This window comes from Desmodus rotundus, chromosome 4, assembly GCF_022682495.2.
Source record: "Desmodus rotundus isolate HL8 chromosome 4, HLdesRot8A.1, whole genome shotgun sequence".
NCBI lineage: Eukaryota > Metazoa > Chordata > Mammalia > Chiroptera > Phyllostomidae > Desmodus > Desmodus rotundus.
Genome location: NC_071390.1, coordinates 175,535,826 through 175,541,825, shown reverse-complemented (window position 1 = coordinate 175,541,825; position 6,000 = coordinate 175,535,826).

The following is a 6,000-nucleotide window of genomic DNA, read 5'->3' as shown; positions in this document are numbered from 1 at the left end:
CCCAGTAAACACAGAGATGACAAAAGTTCCGCAGGTAGAACGCCACTTTGGGAAACTCTGACATGGCATACCCTTGTCATTAGAGTGGCAGGGAAGCTGGAGACGATGTGGGGCAGAGCAACACACACAGCCTTTAAAGTTAAATGACTTGACACTGGATTCCCCCTCGGTGACCCAGGAGCTCCTATATGATGTAGGCAGTAAGAGAGAGCCTGTGTTCTCTCTCGAAAAAAACTTTGTGAGCACCTACTATGTGCCACACACTGTTTAATCACTTGGGATATATCAGTGGACATAAAAGGACCAAAATATCTACAATGAAATAGGAAAAAATACCGACACCTTAGTGGTTTAAGAGGAGAGAGAGTTTTGAAATACCCGTTATATTGCTAGCTCTTAGTAACTGTAAAAAATATACCAATTTTTAAAAGGAGTGATGATCTAATTCTACAGAAGTCAAGCTGGCACTGATGGCTCTGGGCTTTCACAGTGACGTAGTTATCTCCCTGGTTTATTGTTCTGTCTCCTAGACCTTTTCTGCCAGAAGCTGAAAATCACTGTACCAGTATTCAGTTATTTGGGGAAAAAGAAGGCTTACTACACTTTTTAATGAGCCAAGAGAAAGTTATAATGAAGAAACTTGATTCAAAGAATGACCTTCAATGAGGAAGAATCTCAGAGTAGAGAGATGAGAGGCAAATGGAGAAATTCGGAAAAGCAGCGTGACTTTAAGGAAGAGAAGACAATGATAACCCTCCGGACTAAACCCTTTTCCTAAACTCCAGTCCTGAAGTTCCAGCCAATGCCTAAACACCTCCACCTCAGCAAAGCTCCGCGAGGACCCAACGACGACTCTCTGAACCCAGCGTGTCACTTGCCCTTGAAAGCCAGTTCTTCCTTGTATGTTATCCACCATGTGGATGGAACAGTACATGCTGAAACCATTTGCTCCAGAAAACTCGGCCCGCTCTGCATTCTTTCTCACGTGTCCTTCGCTGGCACCAATAACAAAGGAGAGTTAAGGTCTGTGGCATGTGAGCCACTTTGAAAAACAGCTTGGCAGTTCCTCAAGATGTCAAACACAGAGTTCACACATGTGAAAGGAAATGAAGACCAACTAGATGAGAAAAGCAAAGCCTATTTCTTCAGATTGTGCTATAGCTGGGGAGTCAGCCACCATCATCTGTGTTTTGGCAGTAACTCCAAGGCAGGCAGAGAACTGAGAGAGCTTCATAATGAGAAAGGGAAGTCTTCAGATGCATGCTGATTGGCGCATGTGGCATTGGAAAGCTGGAGGTGGGACATCCTGTATGCTTGGTGTGGGAGCATATTTGGCCTCCTCTGGTTGGTCCTATGTTGGGAACTGAGACAAAAATTAGGGAGGCTGTCAGTTATTAATCAAGTCTTGCTTGTTTGGGGTCTATTATTTCAGCAGTTATTATTAACTTTCTGGATTGTTACTAAAGATAGCAATCTGGCTTCCTTCGAGTCTGATTTACAGCAGGCGGGTTCCCTGAGTTGGCTACCATAGATAAGGAGATGGGATTCCTGGGAAGGTTGCTGCAGGGTGTGGGTCTGGGTTCTGTTTTCATGTGTGGTCTGGCTACTTCCCATTTGTATTTCCAGCCGGTCACATACGACTCAGGAGTTCTACTCCTAAGTATTTACCCAAGAGAAATTACAACACAAGTCCATACCAACCTTGCACTCACATGTTTATATTAGCATTATTTACAACAGCTAAAATAAAAATGGAAGCAATTTGGACGTCCATCAACTGATGAATGGATAAACAAAATATGGTATATCCATGAATCTGAACATTATTTGGCAATAAAAAGAATTATATTGCTGATAACATGCCACAACTTGGACAAACTTAGAAAATGTTATGGTGGGTGAAAGAAGCCAGACACAAAAAGCCACATGTTGTGTGATTCCATTTACATGAAAATTCTAGAATAGGAAATCCCTGGAAATGAAAATTAGATCAGTGGTTGCCAGAGGCTGAGGAAGAGGGGATGGAGGGTGACTGCTAATAATCATGGGGTTTCTTTGGAGTGTGATTAAAATATTCCTAAGTTAGATAATGGGGAGGGTTGCACGACTCTGTGAAGAGACTAAAAACCACCAAATTGTTCACCTTAAAAGGATGAGTTTTATGGCATTTGATTATATCTCAATAAAGCTGCTATTTTAGAAAATCGGTGACATATGCACATGCTTCACAGCTTCCAAGGGTCTGTCATTAGTTTTGTCAAGTGTATAATTAGGAAAAGTGCCCAAAATTCAATAAGCCCACTGCCTCCTGTTCTTGCCTTAGAAGCAGACTAGTCAGAGGAATTATCAGCTGGATTTCAGAAACTGTTTGACTTTTTGCCCCAAGTCCTAGAAATCACTTGTATAGGATAAATAAATAAAGGCACAGACAGTCTTTTAAAGTTAAACAACAGCAACACAGGAATTTAAGAGAAAGAATTCCATTATAAACAGTGATAATTTATCAAGTCCTCAAATTCTTCTAAATAAAGTAATGGGCCTACTAGTGATGCAGAGATAAAAGGATGAGGTCAGAGGCAAAGCCCGCAATCCCCAAATCTGAGATTTGTGCTAAAAGCACTTGTGTGCAAAATTGCTGTAAACTTCAAATTAATTCACAGCATTAATTTCCAAGTGCTCTGAGCCACGCTGACTCCGAGACACAGACTTTTGTTGGGAGGCCGAGCCAGCTGGACTCAACTCCTTGTTTCATTTTAATTTTTTTAAGCTGCCAATATTTTCTTTTAAAGAAAAGGAGAGAGAATTTTGATTAGTTATCGTAAGAAGATTTATTCATCTAAGAAGTTGACATTTTGGCTGTTTGGAAATGTCTGGTCTCACTTCTGGCGGAGTTCTATCCTCAAGCTGTGGTAATATTTGCCTGGGGCTAGGGGAGACAGGGAAATAGACCATCTTTCAAGAAGATCTTTGGGGGGTTACAATGGAAATAAAGTGCACAAACCCTCTTCTTCTAGGAGCTTATTGACAAAACGAGAAGGAAAATGTACCAGAGCAAAACCAAGATAAAATATCCTCAGTATGCTAACAGTAACCATGCAATATATTAATACATTTAGCATATTATAATTAGTAGAATTATTGCTTAAATAATTGTGATTGTTGTTACAATTACAATACATGACATTAACCTACATTTATTGAGCACTTACTATGTGTCAGGTACTCTTCTAACACTTTCTAACTGTGAATTCATTTAGCCCGTGAAGGATATATTTTATTATTCTCACTGTGCAGATAAGGAAATTAAGGCAAAGTGAGTTTATATAATTGGCCAGGGTCGCATACTTAGGAAGTATTTTCCCAATACCTGCAGCAGTTGCCAAAACTCATTTCCGTTTGCTCTGCTTGAGACATTAATTTATGGACACATTAATTGCAATGGGATTTTTGGTTCAAAAGTCAAGCCATTTGCAATTTAGAAGTGGTTTCTATAATTAATGGTATTTAATGAGGAATCTCTGAAGCTCGAGAAACTGCAGGGAAAAAACCCTAATTCGATTTATTGGGCAAACAGGTATCTAGGGGGTTTCTGCATTCATTCATTTGTTCACTTACGGTATTTATTCATTTAAACAATTTCTGAGCCCCTAAAATGTACACCAACACACATAGGCAGAAAATATGATGAAAAGAACATTCCTGTAGGAGAGATGAACTGAACTTTTTAATACCCCTAAACTAATAAAAATAAAAAACTAACACTAAACATACATTATATATGAAAAGTATGTTAACACATCATATGTTTATCACATACAAAGTACTTTAAAATAGGGGGAACCCCAAATGTTTCTTAACTACTTACTTACAACAACCAGAACACATTGCAAATTTTCAACAATTGTGTCCAGTGTTAACTCACAGGTTGCACCGGGACCTGTTCCAAGCACATTACACATTTCAGTTCATTCCGTCCTCACAACAGCCCAATGACCGAGGTCCTGTGATCAAAGCCATGTTACCAGAGAAGAAACTGAGGCACAAAGAGATGAAGGAACTTGCCCAAGGCCACACACCCGGGAAGGACAGAGCCAGCCCTCTCTGGGGAGCGTCATGTGCTAAAGTGTGGTGTCATATCATGTCATGCAGGTTGACACAAGGAGCAGAAAGATGTGCCTGCACCCTCCTGAGAGCACTCAGGAAGGTCTTCCGGGGCGAGGCCACACCTTGCTTTTCTTTCATGATGTTTGCACATCTTTTTCAGGTGCCCCTAAACAGGCCCCTCTGGGGGGTGGGGTGGAAATAGGTCAAGGCGGGCATCAGACCATGACGGTCACAAGTTCAGGGTGGCAGCCAATCAAGTGTCTCTCCATAGTTTCACCTTAATTAGAAAGAATTTGGGGTGAAGCTGTAATCTGTCGTCTCATGTGACATTTTTATCGCCTGCTTAACATTTCAAATGAAACATTTTATTGCATTTGATGTTAGTTAAACACTTAACATGTACTCTTCATGATTACAATTCGCAATGTGTTCTGACTATATTAAGCAAATATTTAAGAAACATTTGGACTGTTTTTCCATTTTTAAGTATTTAATCTGTAATAAACATATAGCATGTTAAAAATACACTTCATGTCCAGTATGTGTTAAGTGTTAAGAGTATATTTTTGAACTGCCTTATTTAAGCCCGTCAGACTTTCCATTACACCCCCTAATTTAAGGGGGTTTTAAAACAGTCATAAAAATCTCTTCATGCTGATATTTTGGGTAAAATATCTCTGCTTTCAGAAGCCTTTTTTAGGGGTTTGTTTTTTAGTATTAATGCATTTAAAGAAAAATTGACTTAGCAAAATGGGGCATAAAACAAAGATCTTTCTCATAGGACTTGAGCGTGACTCTTCTCTGTGCTTTTAAAATAATCCGCATACTAAAGGCACCTTATAAAAAGTCCCAGAACTTATCCCAAAATTTAGGAGAGAAAATAAAACATGGTTGAGGTGAGCACTATCTGTACATGTCTAGATTTTATATTCAAGTTCAGAGTTAAATATATGAAATAAGGCCGTGGACACCTCCCTCATAGTCCCAGAAAACTCCATAAGCATGTAACGAGGCAGCCACGTTAGTTTAGCATATTAGAGTTTACAGGTGGATTCCACGCCCCTTCCCTTACCTGCCCTTCGGTATGCTGGGAGGTGAGAAGGTCCATGTCGTAATCACCCCCATCTTACAGACAGACGAGCAATGTTTGGAGAGACGTTGAGCAATTTGTTCACAGTCACACAGCTAGTTATTAGGGAAGCTGGGGTCTACACACAGATCCTTTTGCTTACTGCATATCACTTACGCCCACAGGTTGCAAGAGATTGAGCCTGTGTGTGACTTGGTGCTTCCATCTAATCATTTTGTTTTATCTGGGGAAAATCTTAAATAAGTAAAACACAATTCACTGTGACAGCTACACAACTTAATTTTTCCAATTTTGCATTCTGTTTTTAGAGTCAAAATCACATCGAGAAATGTTTCTCCCCCTGTTCAAGTCATATAGCCTACGACCGAACAGTGGGAGCCATCGTCACATTGCACAGCCAACAGTCTTCTAACTACGTCCACAAGTGGTCACAAGACTTTGTGTATCCATCTCACCCATTTGGATTATAGATTATCTGAAGGTCAGGGCTTGTCTTACTTGTCTTTGTGCCTTCCTCTCCTCTGCCCTTAGCAGACCAACAGCTGGCATGTTCTAGGGATTGCATACACGTCTGCCCATGGGAGCAATCAATAGAACTTCACAGAGACCACGCTGACACCCGTGCTCTTTCGTGGAATACTAGGGATGGAGGGCACCTTGATTACCCATCCACCGTTTGCTTGCTTCACCAGTTCCCCATGACTACACAATAGAAGGAGTTTGGGGAATGCTCCATTCATGAAAAGAAATGTCATGAGAACTCCCTGAGCATAGTGCTGGCCTCCCTGATGCTTCCTCTTTGGAGC